Genomic DNA, 20,505 nt, shown 5'->3' with positions numbered 1-20,505 from the left:
ACTGTTGTTAATACAGAAAAAGGTTCATTGTCAATCCAGTTGATTAGCTGTTATCACCAGTCACCCTTCTGAGACAGATGCTCTGATTGGCTGCCTAGATGGGGGGAGCCAGTGATGGGGTGATGCTGCAGCAAGGGACAGATGGGATGGCCCGGAGCAAGACCAAGACAGGTCAGGGAGGATTGGACCAGAGGAGGAATGGGGTGGGCAATAAACTTGGGGTTCTGGCTTTGACGGGGGAAGAGGGGATTAACCGATCGCTTCAAAAAGACTTGTTTTGAGAGTCTGAAGAAGAGGATTCCTTCACTTGTCCCATAAACAGCATTGTAAAAAGTATTTACCTGCTCGCTCCATCTCCATTTCAGCACTGGCTTTTCCACATCCTTCAAAACATGAGCCACCACCAATATGCTTAACCCAAACTCTGAATTGCAGCATGGAGCCCAACTGCCTGCTGTAAAAATGGGGGCAAGTGCAGATTGACAGGTTATATAATTTTTAACTCTTCACTCGACCCCCTCCTGTCCATCTTTGACAGGGGGAAGGGTTAAAATTGGCCCCCTCTCCAAACGGAGTGCCTGTGATAGAAAGCATTCTGTTCCTGAATATTACAATAGTTCACCTAAACATCAATATCAAAAGTTAATTACAATGGGGAAAAAGTATCAAATTATTGTTCTTTTTGTTTCTCTTCTTGAGCCGCCATTAGAATTCATGTCAGTCCAATTCCATTACCTATTTTACCTTCAGCACATGCGGACTATGGGTGTACATTGAAACAAGTGCTTTTTCCCTTGTTCGTTGTTGTCATTGGGTGTGCTTAAAACTGTACCAGCAGATGGGCACCACGACAGCTCAGTGACTATCACTGTTTGCTGTGCAGATACATGGATTTGGGCCGGTGTCTGTGGGAGTTTGCGCATTCTCCCTGTGGTTGTGTGGGTATCCTCCGGGTGCTCCGGTTTCCTCCCACACCCTAAAGATGTGCTCTTAGGCTGATTGGTGTAACAAATTGTCCCTAAATTATTCTCCCCTGAATCTGGTTTCCAATGGGGGTACCATAAACATAGACACGGGTCAAGGTAGGTGTAGGAAAATGCTTTGTTAAGATGGTGGCGCGGGCTCGTTGAGCCGAAGGGCCTGTTTCCCGTGCTGTGTTGTTCTTTGTTCAGTTAATTCCAATCACCTCCATGCTTCCTTCTCCATCCTTGTGTTCAGTTATTTTGAATGATTGAGTTCAGTGTCTAGGAGAGTGTAGATTTACTTGCTCTAAATATGTGATTCCACTGCGTCTCCTTCACTTTCTCAATGTTACGAAGCCAGCAAGCAGAATGGACAGAGCAAGTTTCTAATCCATCTCCTTGCTCCAAAAAACACTTCAAATTCAAATTGAGTCCAATTCATGGTCCCCACAAGAGAGACATACAAGATCCAAGCTGACAAGATGAGGCATTGAGCCTCGTCGTGGCTTGAACTGACATTTGATCTTGGTCAAAAAAACAGAAACCCATGTCAAAGATTTCAGGATGTTGGGTGGTGATCTCACACAGCCAGAAATGTATGTCTACCCTCCTGGTAAAGATGCCAATAGAGGCATAGAGGATCACCGACATGGTGCTTTGGTGAAATAAAAGGCAGCATGATGACAGTGGTTAACACTGCTGCCTCACAGCGCTAAGGACCCGGGCTCGATTCCCAGTTTGGGTCACTGGCTGTGTGGGTTTCCTCTGGGTGCTCCAGTTTTTCCTCCCACACCCTAAAGATGTGCAGGTCAGGTTGATTGGCCATGCTAAAATTGTTCCTCAGTGTCAGGGGGATTAGCAACCTAAATACTAAAGTTTGGGGCCTGGGTGGAAAATGATGTAGCTGCAGGTTCAGTGGCCTCCTTTCTGCACTATGGGAATTCTTTGATTCTACGAAGATTGTTTGTATATTGAGCCTCAAGGAAGTTTGAGGGTTTAGGAGGTTGGGGGGGTGGTGGGTGGTGGTTGTGTGTGCGCTGGGATTACGGAGGATGTTGCAGGAGTATCCACATTTTCTATAATAAAACCCTAACTGACTGCCGACCACTACTCATCTGTCCCCTCCACGTTGATTCACTTGCTCTCAGTGCACCGAAATTCAAATTGCCTTTGCTGGGAAGCTGCCTGTCGACATCCAGGAGGCACTTGCCGTTCTTGAGCCTTGAGTTAACGAAGCCTGAGGTTCCACATCGTGTGAGCCTTGAGCCTTTCTCTTTGGAGGCTGGTTTCATTAACTCGTGTCCAACTAGACCAAAATGGAGCAATTGGCAGCCTTAGTGCTTCAGCAGACATTTGGCTGGAGGGAGATGGTCAATGAATGCCATTTGAGAGAAGTAAACTTAGAGTGGCAGGGTTGGGGGATTGGGGCTGACTGGATTTCTCCACAGAGAGCTAGCATGGATTTGATCATATCCTTCTGTGTCATTCTGATTCTCTTCTGACCCTTCGTAACTGTTGCATTCTTTTGCTAGCCGTGAAACAGATCTCTATTACATCGTGATACTTGTGTGAGGTGATGTACACTGTACATCAGTGGGGAACTGCTCCATAAAATTGAGATGTACATCTGCAACTTTACAAGGAGCTAGATGGTAAAATTTACAGTCTAGTCTCCAGGTGTCGAGTTTCATGCGATAGGTGCAGGTTTCAGGAACCTGGGTGCAAAGGGCAGCAAGTTTTTATCCAGTCAGCTGAATTGATGGGAAATGGGTCCTAATGTGTTCACACATTTCACAACAATGTGAAACATGGCTCTGTAAAAAGTCTGACAACACCAGGTTTAAATCCAAACGCTTTATTTGATAGTAAACTCACATGCTTTCGGGTTTGTCCCTTCGTCAGGTGAATAGTGTGTTCTGGCCTCAGACAGAGCGTATAAAGCACAGACAGTTTAGAGATTAGAATGCGAATCTTTACACCTAACCTGCTGTTCAAGTCCTAAAGTGGCTGACAATGTGAGTGGAAGGAGCACTGATCACAGGTTAAAGAGATGTGTATTGTCTCCAGACAGCACAGTGAGTGAGGTTTTGCAAACCCAGGCAAGTCACAGGGGTTACAGATAGTGCGACATGAACCCAAGATCCCTGTTGAGACCGTCCTCGTGTGCGGAACTTGGCTATCAGTCTCTGCTCAGCGACTCTGCGCTGTCATGTATCGTGAAGGCCGCCTTGGAGAATGCTTACCCGAAGGTCAGAGGCTGAATGCCCGTGACCAACAAATCAAGCAAAAGTTATTCCGTTTATTTTTTCCTGAACGTGGTGGCCATAAAGAAAACACAAAAGATTTTTATGTTCTGGAAAAGGTAACTTCCAAAGAAAGTTAAGAACGCTATGTTTAAAGATGAAAGAGGAAAAAAAAATTGAGAAAAGCTGTTTGAGGAGGGACCATATGATAACCTGAACAGTGTTCTGTGTGAGGACAGATGAGTGTAGTCAGCAGCCTCTATCCAGCCCAGAGGAGTGTTTGTTTGTTCCAGAAAGCAAGGCTTTGTACAAGCCATGGATTTCCATTGTTGACTGTTCCCTCCCCTATAGCAAGAGTGCAGTAATATTATTAGAACTTGTATAAATTTAAGAATCAACAGGGACTGTTGCCTGGAAAAGGAGATTGATTTGTGAGTTTGACTAAGTAGAATCCTTTTGGGAAATATTGTAAGTCTAAATTTAACTATAATCTGGTGTGTTTGTTTTATTTTGCATTGTTAATGAATGTTTTAATATTTAAAATCTGTGATATTGGAATCTTTACTTCTCACTTCAGTGGACAGACCTTCTCGTAATATAAATACAAATTCAAAATGTTGTGTTAGTTTGCTCAAGTTTCCCTTTTGGGATTTGGACAGCCAGACAATTAGTACCTACCATATCATAGTGCTTGTTTATATTGACAAGACAAGTGTATTTGCTGCAGTTAAACAACATCTCTCAATCGGTTATTGCACTCCCACCTTTGAATAAAAGGATGTGGGTTCAAGCCCCACTTCAGAGACCTGAGCACATAATCCAGACTGACCCCTTCAGTGCAGTATTGAGGGAGCCCTGCAATGCTGGACGTGCACTCTTCTGGTTAAGTCATTAAATTGAAACATGACCTGCCCCCCCTCTGGCACCAGAAAATGCCAAGGTAATATTTGAAGCAGAACACAGTGATTCTCCTGCTTTCCTGGCCAACATTGATCCCTCAACCAGCAGCACCACACCAGCTGAATCGATCATTGATCAAGTTCACGAAACACTTACCAAAGCAGCACCATTGTTGTCTGGTCAAGTTTTATCTCAGAAAGAGAACCTCTGATAAAAGTCTTGTAATAACATGAGGCCGAGCACGTTCTGACCAGTAGTGTAACCAAAATTAAATCCGCCAACTGCTGAGTCATCTAAACTTCAGTAGCATTAGTCAGGTATTGTCAATTTAAATTGTGGCAACTTCACAGTAATTGATAGTAATTGCCCCTTTTTCCTTCGTTTCAGTGGAGTTAATTTTGTCGTAACAATCTCACACGTTCTCATGGTTAATGGAAAGGTTTTGTTGCTGTAAAGGCTAATAACTGATGGGGTAATAAGGTAGAGAGTCAAGAACTGTGTTGATGACATGGCTTGATTCCAGTGATCCATATTGTTTATGCAGTAAATACAAGTTATTTCTACTTCCAGTGTATGGGAAAATTAAGTGTTTCCCTTCAGCATGCACATCAGCCTCTCCCAGGTTTTAAATGCAAGGTAAAGCTCTCTTTACTTTGGTCCAACTTCCTACCTTAACCCCAGCTACAATAAGAATGTTCTCTTTGGAAAAGTGCACCATTTTACCTCCACTTCATTCTGATTGTCTGCTGGAATGGCAGTGCCAATCGACTGTGAACTGAGGTACTGGGAGTGATGATGGTATAGATTGCAACAGATCTTTTTATTCATTTCTGGGATGTGCGTTTCTCTGTCCAGGCTAGTATTTATTGCCCATCCCTATTTGTCTGTGTGGAGTCTGCATCTTCTCCCCGTGTCTGCGTGGGTTTCCTTCAGGTGCTCCGGTTTCCTCCCACAGGACGTGCTGGTTAGGTGCATTGGCTGTGCTAAATTCTCCCTCCATGTATCCGAAAAGGCACTGGAGTGTGGCAGATGGGGGATTTTCACAGTAACTTCATGTTAATGTAAGCCTTCTTGTGACACTGATGAATAAACTTAGTTTATTTGCCCTTGACAAGGTAGTGAGCTACCTTCTTGAGCTGCTGAAGCCCCTAAAGTGTACGTATACCTTCGGTGCTGTTAAGGAGGGAATTCCAGAATTTGGCCCAGCGACAGTGAAGGAATGGCAATGTATTTCCAAGTCAGGATTATGAGTGGCTTGGAGAGGAACCTCCAGGTGTCTGCTATCCTTGTCCCTCTTGACTGTAGTGGTCATGGATTTGGAGAGTGCTGTCTAAAGAGTCTTAGTGAGTTTCTGTAGTGTATCTTAGAGATGACACACACTGCTGCCACTGTATCCCTTGATAGATAACAATCTAGTGGGCTGCTTTGTCCTAGTTGGTGTCAAGGTTGTTGAATATTGTTGGAGCTGAACTCATCCAGGGAAGTGGAGAGTATTCCGTCACACTCCTGATCTGTGCATTGTAGGTGGTGGACAGCTTTGGAGAGCCTGGAGGTGAGTTACTCGCTGCAGAATTCATTGCCTCTGACCTGTTCTTGTAGTTAGAGTATTCATAAGGCTGGTCCAATTTATTTTCTGGTCAATGGCAAACCCCAAAATATTGAGAGTGGAGGATTTTAGTGATGCTGATACCTTTGAAGAGCAAGGGACAAGAATTAGATTCTCTTTTGTTGAAGGTCAACATTGTTTTGCACTTGTGTGATGTGAATGTTTCTTGTCACTTATTAGCCTACGCCTGGATATTGTCCAGGTTTTGTTGCATTTGGACGTGGATTGAGAAATGTTGTTCGTCTACCATCATCAGTGAGGACCTCAACACCATTAGTCATTTTGAGGCTGGTTGCGGTGTGTCTGAAGGTGACTGATCAGGCCAATTCGGGCACGGAATGTCCTGGCACATATTGGACAGACTTGTGTAGACGTTGTAATTGTTGCGCTGGTGGCTCTGGACTTTCGCAGCTCGAGCTTAAGTTATGCTTCAGCAATACACCTTGCTTCATGAGCTTGACAGCCTTTGTGGATGAGACAGCGCCAGGTAGGGCAGTTTTGTGCCAGCGTTTCCCAGGTGGTCGTGTCAATGTCAAGAGACTTCAGGGATGCCTTGAGTGTATCTTTGAAATGTTTCTTCTGCCCTCCATGCAAGAATTGTCCAGCAGAGGGGCTGGAAACTCCAAAAAGCAGCTCCAAAAAGGAGCTGCTTGGGTATGTGCTCGACTGACATACAGATGACATGACCCGCCCACTGGGTTTGTGCTCTCATCAGCAGCGTGTGGACTGATGGTAGACTTGCTCTAGAGAGAACTTCAGTGTCTGGTACTTTGCCTTGCCATCGAATGCGTCATATTCTGTGAAGTCAAGTCATGCGGAAATGATTGAGCTGTTTTGCATGCCTTGGATACACAGTCCACATTTCACAGGCATACAGGAGGGTAGTGAGTACCGCAGCGCTGTAGACCTTCAGGTTTGTTGCTGGGCTGATTCCCATATAGTGGAGTGCAGTCTACTGAAAAGCAGAACTTGCCTTTGCTATTCTGCTATTAACTTCTGTATCAATAGTCACTGCTTGGGAGAGGGTGCTGCCAAGATAAGTGAACTGGTCCACTGCCTGTAGTTTAAGGGCAAAGGGGGATTGAGAAATACAGCAGAATAGTACCCCATCACAGTCTACTCCATTATAACTAACAGTTACGCGAGTTGCAGACTAACCCAGTGTGTATCCTAGTATCCCAGTTATGTTATAACCCAATATTATTCCTAGTGCCTAAGTATCAGTGTTTTTCAAAGGACCATGATGCACTAAGTTAGGAAGTTTGGACATTACTTAATGATGCATTTTAACCACTGACAAATTGGTATTTCCTTGCAGTTTATTTTTGTGGTAAGTAGATTTTGTAGGATTAGAAAAACTTCAGAAGTTATTTGGTCAGCTTACAATTAAGCTGCCCTTGTGCTTTTTACATCTGTATATAAAGGATTACAAACTGCGCCGGTGTCAACAGATAATTATCCTTCCACATAAACAGATGCTGGGAATGAATTTCCAGAGCAATAAATCATTATTGCAGATGGGAATAACATTGAACAAACCACTTATCTTTTCTGCAGTAATTCTTTAACCAATTTGGACCATCAACTAACTCTGAACTTCTCTTGGGTTCAGCCAGCATTAGCAACCCATACGTTATGGATAACAGAGATCCTTCAGGAACATCTGACGGGACGGGAAGGTTTCTAAGCAATAATAGAAATAAGATCTGGCAGAAATAAGGATTTCCATCTGACGAAGTTGGAATGTTAAATAAAAAGAAGGGAGGCAGATAATAGAATTTTTACAGTAAACCTGGCTTTCAGGAATTCATCAGGAAGAAGTTCACATTTTTTTATTGAGCTCCTAGTACCCCCACAGTTCAGCGTAAGGGGAAAAAGATGCTGTGCCAAGTCATTTGCAATTAAAAGGTCCGAGTGAACACTCGATAAAGGAGATTATCGTTTGATGACTTAGAATAGCAAAAGGTTCCCAAAGGAATTCCAGAAACCAGCTCCCAGGCATTCCGCTGCCAATATAGAGGAAAAGAGGAGGAATTCAGGCAAGCCTCTAATTAAAGGAATGTTCAGAGCAGATTGTAGAGGGGTGGGTTGGATGATAAAGCCATGGAGGGGTTTAAAGGTGAGGACAGAATGAGAATTGAGGCACTGAGTGAGAAGGAGCCAGGCAATGTGACTGAGGACAGGAGTGTTGGTGAGTGCGACATGGTGTGGAGCAGGATTTGTGCACCAAAGTTTAGAGCCTGGGTACTGGGAGACTAGCAAACAGGGATGGGAGTCATTAAATAGGGAAGTGACAAAGGGATGTCTTGGGATTTCAGTGGGGCCGAGCTGGACAATGTTGCAGGGTGGGGAAATAAGCAGTGATGGTGATGTTATCTCAGCTCCACGTCAGACCTATATTGCAAATGACCTGGCTCAACCTGACACCACACATATAAAAGGGGATGGAGTTAGTAACAAGGGAGAGGAGATTATCATAGGCTCAAAGATGGTGGCTGAGATACTCCCCAAGGTAAGCTGGAGAAAGTTATGACTGATCAAAAGACTGGAAGTTAGAGGAATACTGCGAGGATGGAGGCAATGGGAGTGATGTAACAGGAAGGTAGAGGTCGATGTTGCTGAAATACAGGTTAAAGTTAATCCCACCTCAGTGGCAGGAGATGCATAAGGAAGAATAGAAGGACCAGGATAGGATCATGTGGGGCTCGTGAAGAAATAAGAATGCAAGGGGCCGCAAATTTGCGAGCTATCTGATTCCCTAAGTGAGCTGAAGTCTTTAACACAAAAGGGCTTAAATCTGATTACAATGTGCCAATGTTAAGAATGATTTCCAACCATTGCAATAGATGCAGTCCCCTTTGTAATATACATGAGGTATTCGCTCTCTGTGTAACGTCTCTGATAATGTACACTGTGTAATTCCAGCCACAAAAATAGTTATTAACACATTTAGTTGAGAATTGGAGTGGAAATGATTTCCTCTTTGCAGTGTTAAATGTGCCGTATAAATGCAGGGTCCGTTTTTACACATCTATTTGTTCATTGGATGTGGGTGTCACTGGCAGGGCCAGCGTTTGTTGCCCATCCCTATTTGGTTTTGAACTTGAGTGGCTTTCTAGCCCATTTCAGAGGGGAATCAAGAATCAGTCATATTATTGTGAATGCTTAGAGGTTATTTCTCCTTGTCAGTTATCCAGGACCAGAGGATGTAATCTCAGAGGAAGGGGTGCCCGTTTAAGACAGAGATGAAGAAGAATTTCTCTTTGTGCATAGTGAATCTGTTGATAGGATGGTCTTTTAGAAAGTCATTGCTGACTCGATGGGCCAAATGGCCTCACTGTAGTCATTCTATGGTTCCAAGCGGGATAGACAGATTTTTAATCAGAAAGGGTTATGGATATAAGGTGAGAAAGTGGAGTTGAGGATTATCATGTCAGATTAGTCACAAGCTCTTTGAATGACAGAGCAAACATGATGGACCAAATGGCCTACTTCTGATCCTGTGTCTTATGTGGATCTGGAGTCATTTGTAGGTAGGGATGAGAGCACAGAGGGGACGTCAGGGAACCTGATGGGTTTTTATGACAATCTGGGAGTTTCATGGTTATCGTTGGTGAAGCTAACTTTCACTAATTTGAAGTTAAATTTTTTTTAATTTATTAGTCGCAAGTAAAGCTTACATCAGCACTGCAAAGAAATGACTGTGAAATTCCCCTACTCGACACACTCCAGCGCCTGTTTTGGGCCAGTGCACCTAACCAGAATGTCTTTCAGACTGGGAGGAAACTGAAGCACCAAAAGAAATCCGCACAGACATGGGGAGAACATACAAACTCCACACAGACAGTAACCCAAGAACATAAGAAATAGGAGCAGGAGTAGGCCATCTTGCCCTTCGAGCCTGCCCCGCCACTCAATAAGATCATGGCTGATCTGAAGTGGATCAGTTCCACTTTCCCGCTTTCTCCCCATGACCCTTAGTTCCCTAGTCTATCAGAAACCTATCTACCCCTGACTTAAATATATTCAGTGTGGTAGCCTCCACCACTTCAATGGGCAGAGAATTCCAGAGATTCACCACCCTCTGAGTGAAGAAGTTCCTTCTCAACTCCGTTCTAAACTGCTCCCCCTCTTATTTTGAGGCTGTGCCCTCTAGTTCTGCTATCCTTTCTAAGCAGGAAGAATCTCTCTACCTCTACCCTATCCATCCCCTTCATTATCTTGTATGTCTCTATAAGATCCTCGCTCATCCTTCTAAACTCCAATGAGTACAGACCCAAGCCGGGGATCAAATTCAGTCCCTGCTGCTGTGAGGCAGCAGTGCTAACTACTATGCCACCCAAATCTACCGTGGTGGAATTTGAATCTCTGTCCCCAGGGCATTATCCCGGGATTCTGGATTACTGAGGAGGAAAGAGTCCCCCGTGCTCTCTGCGGAAGAAAATTCCCAACAGCTAACAACTCACTGAGGGAAGATATTTCTGACCTGCTCTGACAAAGGGTCGTCCAGACTCAAAGTGTTGGCTCTATTCTCTCCCCACAGATGCTGTCAGACCTGCTGAGATTTTCCAGCATTTTCTGTTCTTGCTGTAGTACTGAAGGAGTGCTGTACTGCTTGAGGTACAATCTTTCATATGAGATATTAAAGAGAGACCTCATCTGCTCTTTCAGGTGGATGCCAAAGATTTTCATGTCTCTATTTTGGAGAATAGCACATTTTTAACCACAAGAACACAACATAAGCAAAAGAAATAGGAGCAGGATTACTAGTCCAGTGACATAAACACTGCCCCACCGTCTCCTGCCTGGAAAGATCCCGAGTGACACTTCATGGAGGTGATGGTCCCTCATTGCTAAGAATATAAATGCAGTGCTCTGTCAATGTAGTTTTACATGGTGCTCATGGCATCTACTAGGTCTCTCGGGCACTTCTTTGGATGTAGCTTGCCTGAATTTAAATGATCAGTGAACAAAGAATTCACATTGCCAATGTCTAAGCCTTTACATTTCTAACTAATGGCAGGGAACTCTGCACTGAAGTATATCCAGCTATTCAGAGCTGTCTCCTAAACGAGAAATAAAAACAGAAAATGTAAGGTAAACTCGGTAGATCTGACAGCATCTGCAGAGAGAGAAATACAGTTAATGACTCTTCCGTAGAAGATTCATACGGACTTGAAACGTTTCCCTCTCCATAGACGCTGTCAGACCTGCTGGGTTTATGTTGCATTTTCCGATTTCCAGCTTCCGCAGTATTTTGCTGTTATTTGCAAAGTTAAAAGTCCCAGATTAGTAGCATCCAAGTAATAGAGAAAGGATGCACTAATCTAGCTATGTCTCTGAGGTAGGATGGTCTTATTATTGGGCGATCCTTTGAGGACCATGTGACTGGGCCAGAACCAATGGAGTGCGTGTATATGAACCTCAGGAGTGAGGGCATGCATACCTAACAGAATCCCTACACAGCAGAAGGAGGCCATTCGGCCCATTTAAGTCTACACCAACTCTCTGACAAACTATCTTCCCCAGGCCCCCTCGGCCACCCTATCCCTGTAACCCCACACGCATTTCCCATAGCTAATCCATTTAACCTACACATCTTTGGACTGTGGGAAGAAAATAGAGCACCCAAAGGAAACTCATGCAGACATGAGGAGAATATGCAAACTCCACACAGTCACCCAAGGCTAGAATTGAACCAGGGTCCCTGGAGCTGAGAGGCAGCTGTGCTAACCACTGTGCCACCATGCTGCCCTACCTGAATCTGGTAGGCTTCAGCTGGAGTTAGAGTAGACCTGTATAGTCGTGCTGTTAAGCCCTTTATTGTACATTGTTCTTCCCAGTCAATAAATCTTTTAGCTCATTACTAGCCACATTGAGATGCCTTGCGATGCAATGCTGTTGATGGTTCAATGGTAGCACTCTTGCCTCTAGAGTTGGAAGGCTATGGGTTGATGTCCCACTCTGTAGATGTGTATTCTAAATCTGTGTTGTTGGGCCAGTGCAGTGCTGCAGGAATGCTGCACTGTCTGGAAGTTATTCTCTTAATGATACGTTAAACTGAGTTCCCGTATATTTTCTCAAGCAGACGCAAAAGATTCCGTGTCCCTGTTTGCCCTTCCTGATACCCAGGCCAATATTTATTGCTCAACCAACTCATTATCAAATTGCTGCTTATGGCACCCTGCTGGTAGCAAATTGGCTGCTGAGTTTGCTATGGCAGTGACTACACTTCAAAAGTACGTCATTGGCAGTAAAGTGCTTTGGGGTGTCCTGAGGCTGTGAAAAGCGTGATATGAATTTAAGTTTTCCTGCCAGAGGCATTTCTGACAGAATGGATTAAAAAATATATTACAGCTTATCACAGAAACGGCGCATCATTTTTAAAAGAGTATTCACAGCTATTAAAATTCTCATTATATTTCACATCAGTGTGCTTGTGCTTTCTCCAGCATTTAAAATCATTTTAATACTTTGACCCATGGAACTGGGACCTTGCATTGAATACAGTAATTTTAAGTGTTCCATCCCATGTCTTGAAGTGCTGCACCAACTTTCAAAAGCTTCTATTCAAAAATCAAATCTTTTTCTCTAAGTCATGCAGCTACACAAGACATCTTGATCAGCAATTTCTGAAAGTAATTTATCACCAGGTGAAAATTTTATTAGCTTTCACTTCTGCAGTATCATGCTGTCTGTTTAGGTAATTATTTCATCGACGCTTTATTTCCACAGCACGTTAGCCACTTGACTGTCAGAATCCCCAATGCAATTTGAGATAGGGTGACACATTTCCACTGGGGGTACCAATATGACCAGATGTGCACAGGATTACTGGCACCGCTGCCAATGGCTTAGTGATATTATCGCTGGACTATTAATCCAAAAACTCAGCTCATGTTCTGGGGGACCCAGGTTTGAATCCCGCCATGGCAGATGGTGGAACTTGAATTCAATAAAAAAAATTCTGAATTAAGAACCTACTGATGACCATGAAACCATTGTTAATTGTCGGAAAACCCTATCTGGCTTAGTAATGTCCATTAGGGAAAGGAAATCTGCTGTCCTTACCTACACGTGACTCCAGAGCCAGAGTAATGTGGTTGGGGTGGCACAGTGGTTAGCACTGCTGCCTCACAGTGTCAGGGATCTAGGTTCGATTCTCAGCTTGGGTCACTGTCTGTGCGGAGTCTGCAAGTTTTTCCTGTGCCTGCGTGGGTTTCCTCCGGGTGCTCCAGTTTCCTCCCACAGTCCCAAATATGTGCTGGTTAGGTGCATTGGCCATGCTAAATTCTCCCTCTGTGTACCTGAGTAGGTGCCAGAGTGAGAGACTGGGGAATTTTCATAGTAACTTCATTGCAATCTTAATGCAAGCCTACTTGTGACACTAATAAACAAACTTTAAAAAAGACTTACAACTGCCCTCTGAATAGGCCTAGCCAGCCATTCAGTTGTATCAATGTTTCAAGAAGGCAGCTCCAACTTCTCAAGGGTAACTAGGGAAGGGCAATAAATGCTGGCCAGCCAGTGATGCTGATGCCCCACAAATGAATAAAACACAATGTGATGCACAGCTGGCATTTATCTGATTTGTCTGCTCTGGTCTGCCTTTATGCAGAAGGAACCCGGGGTAAGCAACTGTTAATGAAATTGTACTTCTCAAAGGAAAGTAAGAAACCACAATACAATTCCACTCTAAAAGGAGCAACTGTGAACCGTACAAAATGACAAATAACAGGTCCCTAGACGCAGAGATTGGTGAGTGAATGATCCAAGCTCCTGTCACAAGTTGAGACAGTTGACAAATGAGGCACTCAGCTGACAAGAATATAAATGGTGAATAATTATATCCTCGGATGAAGTCTGAGAATGGATTAGTGACTGCGACAGCAATGTCAGTAACTAGAAATGGGAGTTCAAAATTAGGTGGAAAATTGAGAAAGTTTGAGATTGAAGGTAAAAAGCATGGAGTTGATTATGGACTCACGTTATTTTATAAGCTTCGGTAACTGATGGTAGCTGGGAATGGGTCCAAACTACGTTTGGATCTGATGTGACGTTGAATGATTGACATTTCAACTGGGCATCAAAGAAAGATTTCAAGTCATGGCAGCGATGGTCAGGATGTGGAGATGCCGGCGTTGGACTGGGTGTTGTCAGACTTCTTACAGCGATGGTCTGTGCAGTATTGAAGCTCAGTCTTCAACCATAACTGAAATAAATCAAATACATTTCATTTCTTTAAGGCATTCTAAGATGCTTTGCTGCAAATGAATTATTTTGGGGGTGTTGTCCCTGTTGGCTGTAGGGAAACTGGGCACCCAATTTGTGCACAGCCAGATTCTATAAACAGCAGTTAAATGGATGACCAAGGGATGACAGTATCAACCATGATTGAATGGGGGAGCAGACTTGTTGGGCCGAGTGGCCTCATACTGCTCCTATGTCTCATTGTCTTATAATTACATTGATTTCAGGATGAACTTTGACCAAGGCTCGGGGAGAAATCGCTTCCTCTTCACTGTAGCACTATGCAATCTCTATCATTGGCTAGTATCCAGTGTTCCATTGCCTTAAGCTGGAGATGGGAATCTATACGGACTCCATGGGCAGCCTTTAATGGAATGAACGGATCTCACACACCATCCATGTCATGTACTTTAGGGAAAGCTTTCCAAATTAAGTGCCATTTAGATCATAATGCTGGGGGCACACGGTGGCACAGTGGTTAGCATTGCTGCCTTACAGCACCAGGAACCTGTGTTCGATTCCTGGCTCGGATCACCGTCTGTGCGGAGTTTGCACGTTCTCCCTGTGTTTGCGTGGGTTTCCTCTGAGTGTTCCAGTGTCCTCCCATGGTCCAAAGATGTCCATGTTAGGCACATTGGCCGTGCGAAATTCTCCCTCAGTGCATTGGAACGGATGAGGCTGGGAATTTTTTTTCCACTAATGTTGGTGAAAGGGCCAGAAGGAAAGGAATTGGTTACATTATCACTGTACGATATTTCAGCAGTACTCTCTGCATTCCCTGCCCCCCCCCCCCCCCCAGTAAAATACAGCACCATGTGTACACTCGGACTGTAAGGGAGCTCCAGTTTCACAGCTGCGTTGAAACGCTACAAAAATTTGGAAGGCCATTCCAAAGATTTTCTGTGTTTATTCTCCAGATGGCAACTAGGGGATTTTAACAGTAACTTCATTGCAGTGTGAATGTAAATCTACTTGTGACACTAATACATAAGCATTATCAGGGACCACATCAGCTGCCCATTTAAGAGCCTCAAGTGGCAGTGGGGCAATTGTCCACGAACCATTCCACCCTGGACATAATCAGGATGGAGGTGGGATCCCCGTCTGATTCAGGCCTCCCTCTCTGCCCCCACCCCCCACAAAAGCTTGTCACGGGGAGAGATTTAAATTCCATCCCTGTCACCGGGGGGAAGGGGGCAAAAACAATAATTAGCTTTTATCATAAAACAACTCATCTTCTTACTGCTATTTATTTCCTCATTACACATACAGGTGAAACATCGCAGAGATAAACTGTGCACAAAAGGTAGCGCAAGGCAACAATCAGAATGACACTTTTATTATCTTCTCACTAACTTGCACCTCCTTTAAGTGCAGCCCCTTCGCTGGGAGTACAGTGTTTTCAGGTTTCATAGTGCCACAGGGTAGCTGCTAATTTTAGTAAACGCACTGAGAACTCCGTGGGTGGCTTATTCGATGACCACCAATCTCTCGGGATGTGACAAGTGCATTCCATGTTGTGGGTTGCCACGTTGTCCGCATTGAGGAATGAACAGTTGTGGTTGCAGCTTTTGCAACACCATCGGTATTCAGAGAATTCACGGCTCTTGCGACTCAATATATCAGCAATCACATGCTTTAGCAAATTCATTTGTTAAGCTAATTGCTTTATCAAAGTCAGGGGACAATTATCGGCTCAACCTCAAAAAAGTACAAATGGACGCACCTGGAACAGTTGTGAGGGGGGGACGGGGAATCCTAAAGAGTTTGTATCTCTACCCAATTGGATGTAGAATAAACTTGCTGAAGGTAAAAGACCTTCATTGTTATTCCTCCGACACATACCAGCATTGGTATTAACACTGTACTCCCAGCGAAGGGGCTGCACTTAAAGGAGGTGCAAGTTAGTGAGAAGATAACAAAAGTGTCATACTGATTGTTACCTTGCACTACCTTTTGTGTACAGTTTATCTCTGCGGTTTCACCTGTACGTGTAATGAGGAAATAAATAGCAGTAAGAACATGAGTTGTTTTATGATAAAAGCTAATTATTGTTTTTGCCGCCCCCTTCCCCCCCTGTGGCAGGCTTTGCACAGTGGAAGCATTCTTGCTTCCGAATCTAAAGATTGTGGTTTCACTCCAAGAGCTGGAGTACAGGCTGATACTCCAATGCAGCACTGAGAAAGGACTGCACCGTTATTTTCAGGTGTTATTTTCTGGTGTGGCCTTTCCTACCCTTTCCTTTGAATGTGGAAAATCCCCCGATGCTTTTCCAAGAGAAGTGACAGAGCTCTCCCCAGTGTCTTAGCTCAGACTGATCCCTCAACCAACAAGTATCACTCGATGGTTTATCTAGTCATTAGCTGATTACTGTTTGTGGGGACTTGCTGCGTGTAAGTTAGCCACTGTTCCTGTAGCAGTGTCTACACTTCAAAAGTACTTTATTTAGTCTCAGACGTTTTGAAACATATGAGGTTTTGAGAGGTGCCTTGTAATGCAAGTCTTCCTTTAAATGGTTCTATATATATTTTGTTACTGCTGGTCTATTTTCTTAATCAACTCCCAATTACTAGAAAATATCTTTCAATCGGCATTTCATTGAGATACTTGCCACTAAATACTGGCATCGGTCAATCAGATTAGCTGGTAGCTCTCCTGGGTGGGTCCTTTTACCACCAGGAGTCAGAAGCCACTCTTGTCCAGGTGATAACGTTGTGGGGCAGCCTTTTCTGAAATCATTTGGCTTGAATCTGACTTTAAGGGGTGGGTGGGGAACGCAATGTTTGAGCAGTACTCCCCACACCCCTGTCCCCCTCAGTAAAATACAGCCCCACGAGTCCACTCAGACTGTAAGGGAGCTCCGGTTTCACAGCTGCATTGAAACACGAGTAAACTTTGGAAGGCCATTCCAAATATTTTCTGTGTTTATCCTCAGAGTTCGGAACAGAAACTTCGCACACTGACGGAGGAATTAAGCCTGAGAAATGAAGCAATAGCTAGACTTCAGAAAGATAAGCAGCAATTTGAGAAACTCATCCAGGTGAGCTCCTTTAGCAAATAAAAACAGGAAATGCTGCAAATGCCTGACCAGTCTGTCAGCATCTACAAAGGGAGAAACAGAGTCAATGTTTTAGGTCAATGGCCTTTTGTTGGATCCAGTTCACGTGAATGTTAGTCAACCTGAAATATTCTCTGTCTTTCTCTTTTCTCACGCACTGCTGAGTACTTTCAGCATAAAAATATAGAAAATAGGAGCAGGAATAGGTCATCTTAACCCATCAAGCTGCTCCACTATTCAATATGATCATTTACACAATCCTTACAGTGCAGAAGGAGACCATTTGGCTCATTGACTCTACACCTCCTCTCCGACACAACATCTTACCCAAGCTCGTTCCCTGTAACCTCAAGTATTTAACCTGCTAATCCCCCCCTAATCCACACATCTTGGGACACTAAAGTTTGTTTATTAGTGTCACAAGAAGGCTTACATTAACACTGCAATGAAGTTACTATGAAAATCCTCCTAATCACCACACTCCAGTGTCTGTTTGGGCACACTGAGGGAGAATTTAGCATGGCCAAAGCACCTAATTGGCACATCTTTTGGACCGTGGGAGGAAACCAGATCATCCAGAGGAAACCCATGCAGGCACTAGGAGAACGTGCAGACTCTGCACAGACTAATTTTAATCTACTTTGTCCCTTAGTGTTTCCAGCATCTACAGAAGTTTTCTTTTATATCAGTGCTCCCTGCACAATTTCACGCACACGTTCTCTGTATGGTGAACAGAGTTCACTGTCCACCATTATTGTCTCTACGTACTAGTAAGAGATCTTAACAGTTGCAAAATGTCTTTTTAAGAAATATTCAGTATACTTATGGCAGTGTATAGGTACCTTTTTTTGATGTGTTGGAAAGCATTTTAATTTTAAGATTATATCAGGTTTCAGTTCCAAGCAGTTATAAATTACACCACTGCTCTTTAAAAGTAGGACCTTTCAGCAAATGAAATTAAAAGGCATCTGTAATATCTCTCAGTTCCCTCTGCTGATCGTAGCGCTATTGTGTAAAGGCAGTGGACCAGAAAGACCTGGATGTCATTAATTTTCGGCACAGCCCCTTCAGCTCACAATGGTGCTTTCAGCCATATTTAGGTTGCACTTCATCATTATCAGCGCAGTCAGGAAGTCTGGTACCACAGCGCAAGATAATGTGGCTTGCAATCAAAGTCTGCCTTGACTCAGATTTATAGGAACTTCCTTCCCAATTTTCAATGAGTCATTAGTAGCAGAGTTGTGCTCCAAGTTAATTTGCATGAACTTGCCCACCTGGCAACCTTTCTGTTGGTGCCCAGGCTGCCGACACTGGCTGTGGTGATGTTACCGCATCGTGTGTTGACTTAGTTGTGCTATTGAGCTGAATCGCATTTCACTGTGGGGCCGGTATGCTACTTTGTCTCCTGAATTAGCCCAGAGGACGAGGTGCCAAGACTAGACTTGAGACCAATGTAGAACAACAAAATCCCAGCACGGAAGGAGGCCACTTGGAATAATATGCCCTTCAACCCACTCCCCTTCTCTGTCATATTTCACTTTCAAGTTATTATCCAATTCCCAATTTGGATTTGCTTCCACCATTCTTTCAGGCAGCACATTCCAGAAACACAGCAATTTTTTCCCCCGTGTTGACTTTTGGGTTTTTTTTTAACCAATCACCTTAAATCTATCTCCTCCGTTTATCGACCCTCCTATTACCGAGAACCATTTCTCCTTCCTTACTCTATCAAAATCATTCATGATTTTGAACACCTCGATCTTAACCATCTTTGTACTAAGGGGAACAACCCCAGATTCTCTAGTCTTTCCACATAACTGAAAGCTCTGATCGCAGGTACCATTTTCGTGAAACTCTACTGAACATTCTGACACTGTGACACCCTTCCTAAAGTGTGGTTCCCAGAGTTTTACTCCGTACTCCAGCTGATGCTGAACCGGTATTTTATCTATTAAAAGTATTCACCAAAAGTCATCTTGGGAATGTCGGATGACCGAGTCGCGCTCAATGGATGGTGCAGAGCATCCATAAGAGTGCATTTTGAGAAAACAACTTGTCAAGATGAACTGGATTGAATTAACTGGAACAGTGGTTCCTACATATTCTTGGAACTGGAGAGGTGGACTTTGAATAAATGGGGCGGTGGGAAAGTTGAGTGTGTCCTGGTGGTTACAATCCAGCCTGCCGGTTTCGCTTGAGTCCTGAGATGGTTAGAGCCTTTGATAATGGAAGGGATAGAGTCAAAAAGAAAGTAGTCCAACTTTATTAATTTCCCTAAAACTAACCTCGCTTCTTACCCTGTGGCTAGGCTGTATCATGTACCTTCTGTCTCTGACTGGGTACCCAAAGTGCGCTGACAAGATGCACCTTGCTGTCATGTGAATAGGCCAATTAATGAGAGAATAGACATATAACAATGTGAGCTAGGAGAGTAGCGATCACATTAAATGGAGGTCTGATTATGGCAAACTTGGAGAGTAGGATAATAATGAGAATTGCGAAACTAAGGGACTGTTGAATGGGGATTAGAAGTGTGAAATTGGGGAGGATGAAGATCTAATGAGTTGTTGGAAAAACGGATAGATCCCAGAGAGCCTGAAGCGAGAGAATAGAAATGGGTAGCAAAAACAAAGATATTAATAACTGGGTATGTTGCATTAACTCTGGATGTCCCAGAGCACGTTGCTGCTGATATAAGACAGAGAAGCATGGCAACCAATTAGCACACGTTAATTAATAATGGAAATTAAGGCTATACCTGAAATTGATGATTGTGAGAAGTAGCAATCAGCAATAAAAAAATCAACTAACTTTCAAGTGTGTGTGTGTGTGTGTGTGTGTGTGTGTGTGTGTGTGTGTGTGTCTTCCCAAATCAGAAAGTGTAAACCATTCTTGTCACAGAAACTCACACAGAAGAATAAAACTGGATGGTGGATAAAGTAGGTCTGGTGGAGAGAGCAGGATGTTGGGCTGGGCATGTGACTAATTGAACCATCAGATTAAGCACAGAAGCCAAGAGTTTCGGTGTTTGGAAAGGGAACTCGAGATGGGGGGGGCGCAGAAACAAAAGTTTTGAATGTATTTTTTCATAGGATATGGGTGTCACTGGCTAGGCCAGCATTTGTTGTCCGTCCGTAATTACCCTTGAACTGATCATTTCATTATCATTTTATGCAACGTTAGATCATTTCAGAGGGCAGTTAAGAGTCAGTCAGGATAGAGGAATTGCAAACTAGAGGGTTTAGGTTTAGGTTAAAGGTGAGAGGGGAAAGATTTAAAAGTGACCTAATGGGCAACTCCTTCATGCAGAGGGGTGGTGTGTATATGGAATGAACTGCCAGAGAAAGTGGGTGAGGCAGGTTTGATAGCAACATTTAAGAGGCATTTGGATAACACAATAAGCCAGTTAGAATAAATCCATTGTAAGCAGTAGCTTGTTCAAATATTTTCTTTTGGCTCTTTATTGTATAATGTAACTGCGAAGTC

General features: G+C 43.6%; 1 protein-coding gene across 3 annotated transcripts in view; it reads left to right on the top strand.

Moving 5' to 3' along the window:
- LOC145356389 (putative uncharacterized protein MYH16) overlaps positions 1-20,505 on the top strand; it is a 209,394-nt gene that overhangs the window by 29,678 nt on the left and 159,211 nt on the right. Inside the window, exon 1 of one of the 3 annotated variants that reach the window (XM_080209075.1) lies at positions 16,950-17,001. The exons of the other annotated variants lie outside the window; for them this stretch is intronic. The gene's annotated coding sequence lies outside the window, so the exon portion shown is untranslated. Of the gene's footprint in view, positions 1-16,949; positions 17,002-20,505 lie in introns of those variants that run through there. 3 annotated transcript variants of the gene reach the window in all.

The sequence above is a fragment of the Carcharhinus amblyrhynchos genome, chromosome 21, assembly GCF_965287045.1.
Source record: "Carcharhinus amblyrhynchos chromosome 21, sCarAmb.v2.hapA, whole genome shotgun sequence".
NCBI lineage: Eukaryota > Metazoa > Chordata > Chondrichthyes > Carcharhiniformes > Carcharhinidae > Carcharhinus > Carcharhinus amblyrhynchos.
Note: the sequence above shows the minus strand (reverse complement) of the source record. Positions and strands in the feature narration are given on the sequence as shown.